This window comes from Nyctereutes procyonoides, unplaced genomic scaffold (genome assembly GCF_905146905.1).
Source record: "Nyctereutes procyonoides isolate TBG_1078 unplaced genomic scaffold, NYPRO_anot_genome, whole genome shotgun sequence".
Lineage (NCBI taxonomy): Eukaryota > Metazoa > Chordata > Mammalia > Carnivora > Canidae > Nyctereutes > Nyctereutes procyonoides.
The window spans coordinates 70,537,453-70,546,811 of NW_026575146.1; the positions used below are offsets into that span (position 1 = coordinate 70,537,453).

Below are 9,359 nucleotides of genomic sequence, written 5' to 3' on the forward strand. Positions count from 1 at the left end.
GCCTGACATGGGGCTAAATCCGAGGACACTGGTTTCACGACCCAAACTAAAGCTTAACCAACTGAGCCACCAAAGTGCCCCTATGTTGTTCTTTTTTTTTTTTTTCCTATGTTCTTCTTTATGATATTTCTTGTTGATGGGTGGTGAACGTCTCTGCCCTAAATCCTATGTGTTTCCCAATTCTCAGCCATTTTCTTGTAATGAGGCATGATTCCACTGTTTCCAGGACCTGCTCTGCCTGGGTTAGAAGTACAAGATCTGTCATCAACTACATGTAAATTAATATGCTTCTGCACAGTTTAGGTGTTTCTTCACACATCTCCCTTGCAAGTTCACTACAGAAGTTTAAGGTAGACCTTCATGAGTACTGGGATTTGTCTACGTGGTTGAATGCAAGCCCCACAGGAACAGTGCAGAAGTGAATGTTATAAGTCACCCAATTCTTCTGCGTTGTATCCTGCCAATGATAGCCTTGAAAAATATTTCCTGATATAAACTGCTTTTTAAAAAGTTCCAAAGGCTTTATTTGTTTTACAGAGAGGGTGTATGTGGATGGGGTGGGAGGGTGAGGGAGGGAATCTCAAGTAGACTTCATGCTGAGCACCGAGTCCAGAGTCTGTTGAGGAACCTGAACCCACAACCCCTGAGATCATGACATGAGCCAAAATCAAGAGTCAGATACTGAACTGACTGAGCCACGCAGGCAACCCACATTGAATAGATTTTATCCCAGATCCTGTGTCAGGCTAATGAGTGTTTGGTGAGGTGGTGCACATCTGGGAAAATTAGGAGACATGCTGGGGTCAGACTGAGTGGTGGATTTTGTTGGGAAATGATTCTGTGGGTTTAAGTTACTTTGTATGTTAAGGATAGAGGCACTGAAAGTGTTTATCCTTAATTGACTTTCCGCTGATGCGCGAATATTAAAATGCTTTGAAATATAGTGATAATATCTTACCCTTAGGTGGACGACAGATTTGTTAACTGTAGAGGAAAACGGATATCGTCTTCTATGGCAAAGGTTCAGGAAGATATGCTCTCTGTTCCTTCAAGATATTGGGGTTCCCTGTGCTCAGGGCCTCATAGATGTGACACAGACCCACTGCATATGCAGCATCTACATGTGTGAAATGGGGATTTGGAGCTGGCCAGTGAAATTAGCATGATCAAGAAATTGGTGCTGTTTCATGTGTCATGAACCCTAAGATCCTTGGACTTGAATCTGAGAGTCCTCTGTCTTCTGCTAGCATTGGAAAATTGTTATAGGCGAGCTTGTTCCACTATAGAATATGTGGAACATAGAATTTTTATACTTCTTGGGATTATCCATGGGTTTATTTAAAAATGAAGTTGATGGGCACCTGGGTGGCTCAGTCACTGAGCATCTGCCTTCCGCTCAGATTGTGATCCCAGGTTCTGGGTTCGATCCCCGGCAGGGAGCCTCTTCTCCTTCAGCCTTTCACTCTGCCTCTCTCTGTGTCTCTCATGAATAAATAAACAAAATCTTAAAACATAAAAGCATGAAATTGATATTTATGCGTCTGTTTCTCCTTTTTATTTATTTGTTCACTTGTTTTTTATACTGCACCTGTAAGTGAAATCCTATGTTATTTGCTTTTATTTGCCTGACTTACCAGCACAGTAGTTTCTAGGTCTATTTAATATCCAGCACAATACTTCCTAGGTCTATTTTCATTGTCATCAATGGCAAGAAACCACAAAAAAGGCAGAAACAGACCCACTCCAAAAACAAAACAGAACTGCTGCTTTCTGGAGTGGAATGGAGAGGGATGATGGGCCAACTGGGTAAAGGGGAATGGAAGGTATAGGCTTTCAGTTACAGAATCGATAAATCATGAGGCTAAAGGATATTGCAGAGGGGATATGGTCAGTGTTATTGGAATCTGGTTCTATGGTGCTAGGTGCTCGCTAACACTTGCATGGAAAAACATTTAAGTTGCAAATGGATGTCAAAAGAAAGCCAGAGTAGCAACACCTATATCAAACAAGCTAGAGTATTTTGTTCTTGTATGGTGTTTATCCTGCTTTGGTACCTGGAAATGCTGGGCCTCATAGGATGATGTTGAATATGTTCTGTCCATTCCACTATTTGTAAGATTTTTATGGATTGTCATTTATTTTTATTATTTTTTTAATGTTCGGTAGAACTTACCAGCGAAGGTGTGTGGTCCTGGGCTTTTCTGTGCTGGGAATTGTTTTTTTAAGATTTTTTTTTTTATTTTTATTTATTTATGATAGGCACACAGTGAGAGAGAGAGAGGCAGAGACACAGGCAGAGGGAGAAGCAGGCTCCATGCACCGGGAGCCCGACGTGGGACTCGATCCCGGATCTCCAGGATCGCGCCCTGGGCCAAAGGCAGGCGCCAAACCGCTGCGCCACCCAGGGATCCCTGGGAATTGTTTTTATTCTACATTCAGCTTTCATTCTTGTTATTGGTCTGTGAAGATATACTTGTTGGGTTTAAGATTTCTATTTCAATCTTGTTTGTTTTATATATATAGGGGAATTATCTAGGATTTTTCTAAGTTATCTCATTTGTTAGTATATAATTGTTCATGGCAATCTATTATCACAGTATGTATTTCTGTAGTTATCTGTTGTGTTTTCTGTCCCATTTCTTGTTTTAATTTTTGAGGCTTCTCTCCTTTTTTCTTTAATGTAGTTAAATTTTGATTATTTTTTGGAAAATCTGGGAATTTATGTCAATGTAATGTTACTGTTTATTATGCTCTATCTCTGATTTTTCTTTTTTAGTTCCTTTCTCTACTTGATCACGGCTAAGTTTCTTCTTTTTCTAGTTCCTTGTCTTGTAACGTTCAGAAGAAAGGTTGGGGGTGTCTAGGTGGCTCAGTCGGTTACGCATCTGACTCTTAATCTCAGTTTAGGTCTCGATCTCAGGGTCTTGGGTTCAGGACCCAGTTAGCCAGTTAGGCTTCATGTTGGGTATGGAACCTACTATAATGAAGAAATGAATAAATAAAAGAAAAGGAAAAAAGTTGAAACTGCAACTTAATTCAGGCATTTATAGCATTAAAAAAATTGAAAATGGAGTGTGTCATAGAAAAAATTACTAGAAATAAACAATACCAGTGATAACCAACAAAACAACAAAAAAATAAGGATTCTTTAGGGTTTTTTTTAAGGATGTCATCCGTAAAGAGATAAACTTGCATTTTCTTTTCCCATTTGGATTCATTTATGGTTTTTTTTTCCCATTCAGACTAGAATATCCAGTACTGTGTTGAATAGAAGTGAAATCCCTTTGTTATGATCATGCAGAAGAAGCTTACAGTTTTTTTATTATTGAATATATTAGATTTCAGGTTTTCATAGCTATATGGCCTTTATTAAGTTAAGGTGGTTTGCTTCTATTCCTACTTTATTGAGTGTTTTTAATAATGAAACATTGTCCGGTATTCTCATATTCTTGTTCTGCAGCAATATGATTGCCATTTTTGATCTTCATTCTGTTAATGTGGAGCCTTTAACGTATAGTTTTCCGTATGTCAAAACACCCTTGAATTCCAGGAAGAATTGCCTTTAATTGTGTTGTAAAACGTGCTTTTGATTCAGTGTGCTCGTTTGCTTTTTTTATTGTGGACTTTGTATAACTGCGCCTCACAGGTAGTAGTTTGTAATCTTCTTTACTTGTACAGTCTTCCTTTGCCTTTGACAACCTGGTAACACTGGAGTCACAGAGACTATTTTGATAATTTCCCTTCTCTTCACTCCCTGAAAATGTTGGAAGAGATTTGAAATACTTTCCCATGGGGCTCCTGGGTGGCTCAGCGGTTGCGCGTCTGCCTTTGGCTCAGGGCGTGATCCCAGAGTCTCTGGATCAAGTCCCACATCAGGCTTTGTGCATGGAGCCTGCTTCTCCCTCTCCCTGTGTCTCTGCCTCTCTCTGTGTGTGTCTATCATGAATAAATGAATAAAATCTTTAAAGAAAGAAAAAAGAAGTACTTTTCCATTAAATCTCTGAATTAGGGCAGCCCAGGTGGCTCAGCAGTTTAGCGCCACCTTCGGCCCAGGGTGTGATCCTGGAGACCGGGGAACGAGGCCTGTGTCGGGCTCCCTGCATGGAGCCTGCTTCACCCTCTACCTGTGTCTCTGTGTCTCTCATGAATAAACAAATAAAATCTTCAGAAAAAAAAATAAATCTCTGAAGTATCCAGTGAATTCATCTGGAACAAGACTTTTCTTTGTTGGGAAGTTTTAAATTACTTTTTCCATCTACTTAGTATTTGTAGACCAATTGTGACTTTTTAAATATTTCTTCAGGAAATATTTAATGGAATCCTGAAATCCAGGTATCTTACATCTATTTTGAAATTTATACACATTTTTGGTATCTCTTTCTTGACATGTACTTATCACTTGTCACTTCTTATTATTTGTGTTTTTATGCTATCAGTTAATACAGTCTGCTGTCACTTCCCTTCTGATATTAGTTGGCCTTTTTTTCATTCTTACTTGATTTTGTTAAAAGTCTGTCAATTTTGTTGATCTTTCCTGAAAACCAACTCTTCCTGTTCTTGTTGATAATTTCCTTTTTTTTTTTTTTTTTTTAGTATTTATTTATTTATTCATGAGAGAGAGATGCAGAGACACAGGCAGAGGGAGAAGCACACTCCATTCCATGCAGAGAGCTGGACGTGGGACTTGATCTGGGTCCAGGACCACACCCTGGGCTAAAGGTGACACCAAACCACTGAGCCACACGGGCTGCCCGATATTTTCCTGTTTTTGCTGTTTCCTCTTCTGTCCTTTTGTATTAATCTTTAAATTTTCTCCCTTTTGCAAACTTGGGACTCGCGGTACTTTCCTGATTTTTTTGAGATATAAAAAAGTGATTTGTACTATAGCATGACAGTACTACAGGTATCTATTAGGCTATGTGGTCAGTACATTCTGTGTTCGTTTATGTGCCCATTGAGGAACAAAGTCCTGATGATTCCTTCTGAGCCATCTTGCTGATTTTCTATGACTGGTTTTTAGGTTATCTATTAGTGGTTGTCAGCATATTCATCTGAGAGTAGTAAGTGGAATAATTTTACATTTCTCTTTCTTGATTTCTTTCAGCCATATCTTCACGTGACACCCAGAGCTTGCTCTCAAAGCCAAGCATCAAAGCTTCTTTCCAAAGAGTGTCAATGGGTAGATTAAAAAATAATGCCATTGAGAATTCACACTTCATGATAGACTGGCACAATGATGGAGAGAGTGAAGGGCATCAAAGACATCATGAAGGCCACAACCATACTGAGATATCTGCGCATAGTAAGAATCTCCCTGCCCAAAATGGTGAAGGATATAGGACATTTTCAGTAACCTCCCTTTTTAAGTCTGCTACTTCCACAAAGCAGTGTGTTTCTGAAAACAAAAGCTCAAATCAAATGTTCAAACTTACATATTTAGGGAATGACAACAGTTTGGAAAATCTGGGAAGTTACCTAGTCCATGCTGAAAATAATTATTTGAACCCTTGTGAAAAAAGAATTGGATTGACTATTCAGTCGAATATTTCTAAAAATCAGAGATTTGAAAATGAAGAACAAAGTGCTAAACAGGATCCATTTGAGAGGTGTTTCACTAAGGAGTCGATCCTACAAAATTACCAGAGCCTGTTCAGTGGAGACAGAGTTGCTCAATGCAGTGAATCTGAGAAAACATTTAACCAGGGCTCCAATGTTAGTCGATGTGTGAGGACTCAGCTTCTAGGGAACCATCATGAGGGTAGTAAATGTGGGGAAGTCTTTTATCAAAACTCTATCCTTAGTACACAAAGTAGTATGAATACAGGAGAGAATCCTCATAATGAATGTGTGAGTGCTCTTAGCCAGTCCTCCAATGTTGATGATCAACAGAGAATTTATGTGGGAAAAAACCCATTCAGGTGTAATCAACCTGGGAACATGTTTTGTCAAGCATCAAGGCTAAGTATACATAAGGCAGTCCATAGTGGAGAGAAAAGTGACATTTGTAAGGAATGTGGCAAAGATTTTGACTTGGACTCAGTACTACCTCAACATCACGGTCCACGTACTGGAGAGAAACCGTACAAATGTGAAGAATGTGGTAAAACCTTTAAAGTCTGCTTAACCCTAAATAGACATAGGCGAATCCATACTGGACACAAACTTTACAAATGTGAAGAATGTGGCAAGGCCTTTACACAGCACTCAACGCTTACTCAACATCACACAATTCATACTGGCGAGAAACCTCACAAATGTGAGGAATGTGGCAAGACCTTTACAAGGCGTTCATATCTTACTCAACATCACAGAATTCACACTGGCGAGAAACCTTACAAATGTAAAGAATGTGGCAGGGCCTTTAACACTCGTTCAGTTCTTATTCTACATCATAGAATTCATACTGGAGAGAAACCTTACAAATGTAAAACATGTAGGAAAGCCTTTAACCAGCGCTCACTCCTTTCTAAACATTTGAGAATTCATATTACAGGAGAACGTTACAAATGTAAAGAATGTGGCACGGCCTTTACACAGCACTGGAGCCTTATTCAACATCACAGAATGCATACTGGTGGAAAACCTCACAAATGTGCGGAATGTGGCAAGACCTTTACTAGGCATTCATATCTTACTCAACATCACAGAATTCACACTGGAGAGAAGCCTTACAAATGTAAAGAATGTGGCAAAGCCTTTTACACTCATTCATGTCTTATTCAACATCACAGAATTCATACTGGAGAGAAACCTTACAAATGTAAGGAATGTGGCAAGGCATTTCACCATCATTCAAGCCTTACTAAACATCACAGAATTCATTCTGAAGAGAAGCCTTACAAATGTAAAGAATGTGGCAGGGCCTTTACACAGTACTCGACCCTTACTCAACATCACAGAATTCATACTGGCGAGAAACCTTACAAATGTGAGGAATGTGGCAAGACCTTTAATAGGCCTTCATATCTTACTCAACATCACAGAATTCACACTGGAGAGAAGCCTTACAAATGTAAGGAATGTACCAAGGCCTTTCACCATCATTCAAGTCTTACTAAACATAACAGAATTCATACTGAAGAGAAACCTTACAAATGTGAAGAATGTGGCAGGGCCTTTACACAGTACTCGACTCTTACTCAACATCACAGAATTCATACTGGCGAGAAACCTCACAAATGTGGGGAATGTGGTAAGACCTTTACTAGGCATTCACATCTTACTCAACATCACAGAATTCATACTGGCGAGAAACCTCACAAATGTGAGGAATGTGGCAAGACCTTTGCTAGGCATTCACATCTTACTCAACATCACAGAATTCATACTGGCGAGAAACCTCACAAATGTGAGGAGTGTGGCAAGACCTTTACTAGGCATTCATATCTTACTCAACATCACAGAATTCATACTGGCGAGAAACCTCACAAATGTGAGATATGTGGCAAGACCTTTACTAGGCATTCATATCTTACCCAACATCATAGAATTCATACTAAAGAGAAACCTTACAAATGTAAAGAATGTGGGAAGGTCTTTAGCCAGCACTCAAGCCTTCGTCATCATCACAGAATTCATACTGGAGAGAAACTATAAATGTAAAGATGGTGGCAAGGCCTTTAACCAGCACTCAAGTCTGTCTTGACATCATAGAATTCATACTGGAGAGAAACCTTACCAATGTAAAGAATGTGGTCGAGCCTTTACCCAGCACTCACACCTTACTCATCATCACAGAATTCACATTAGAGAAAAATAAAGAATGTGGTGAGGCCGTTTAATCACTGTTCAACCTTTACTCATTATCAAAGAAGTCCTACTAGAGCAAGGTTGCAAGATTTTTGGATTGTGAGAGACTTTTTTTTTAAGTTCTTTTAAGCAACAAGAAACTTGAGTTCAACGGAAAATGATCAATATTCTTTTAGAGTAATTTATCCCTACTGTAAGACAGATTGTCCTATATCTAAAACTGTATACAACGAAATTACATAAAATATTCCTTGATTTTACAATGATGAATGAAAAACTTAAAAATTCTCCAATCCAACTGTGGAGGCCGAGAAAATTAAGGCCATTCCACCTTAAGTTCAACGTTAGCACAGGTACAGCCGTCTCAGGCCCCTGTGAATAAGAGCTGAATTTTACCTTACTTCAGTTACAGTTAAAAACAGCTTACAGCTTAACGCCCTAGAAAGTCCCATATCAGAATGAGAACAGAGCTTAATGCCTTTGAAAGCCACATATCAGAATGTAAACAGAACTTGAGAAATTCCTCCACCCCCTTCTGGAGGTTGCCTAGACCAGTCCATAAAACTAAGTTGGAACCCACCTCAGGGTCCAAGTCCCAGCGCCGCTGTCGAGTACACTTGAACCCAAGCTCAACCTTGTAAATAAACCCACGTGTGGTTGGTTAAGTGTCGGCTCCTTGGTGGTTTCTCGGACGTAATCTTGGGCACAATATTAACAAGGTATGCACGGATTTTTATGTTGTTTTATTGTTGTTGTCAAACTGTGAGAACAAAATAACTCATGGAATGTAACAATAAGAGCTGAATAATCACAGCATTAATGGAAAAGAGTAGTTTCACAGAACCACTTCTTCCCCTCATCCTATCTCTTGATGTTGATCAAACTGTACCATTGGCCATTTCTTTTTGTTTCTCTTTTTTAAAGCATATGCTTGTGCAGAGACACAGTTATCTTATGTCCAATACAGGAATGGGGAAGGAAAAAATGAAAGAACAGAGGAAACCCCTTCTTGGTCTGGAGGAGCAGAGTTGTAAAGTAGCAGGTTCCCTTTCTAGTAGACACCTCCTGTCTAGTGCTGGAACCCATCAGTTGTATCTTTCTCCTCCATTTCCAGCTGTGCAGGTGTGTCTCCTTTATTGGATGCCCATCAAATCATGTGACCTATTGCATTGACAAACCTTATTCACAATAGTTTTTCATTAGTTTATTACATGCGGTATACATTTCTTCATCTTTAACTGCACTGCAAGCAAATCTGCCCCATCACCTTCAAATTAATATGATCATTCTTCTCAGTCTTGATACCTTCTTTGGGTTTTTCTTTGGCCATTGAGAGTGCCAGAATCTCCTCGGCTGCCTCTTCTCAGAAGTACCAGGTCCCCAACGACAGCACACAAGTAGCACCAGGAGTGTCAGAAGAAGCAACTATGAGAGGACTTGTAAGTACTGCTCAACTCTTACTCCACATTAGGTAATTCATAAGAGAGTAATGAAATATGTGTAAAGAATGTGGCAAGGCCTTTCAACAACGGAAAACTGTGATTCCTGATCAGAAAATGTATAGCGGAGAGGATTTTACAAATACCACAGATTTGGCAAGCACACTAACC

The 9,359-nt window shown here is 39.4% G+C and overlaps 1 pseudogene; it reads left to right on the forward strand.

The window, feature by feature from the left end:
- Window positions 1-8,414, forward strand: part of LOC129500082 (zinc finger protein 91-like) — a 64,092-nt pseudogene extending 55,678 nt beyond the window's left edge.
- Window positions 8,415-9,359: the final 945 nt, after the last annotated feature.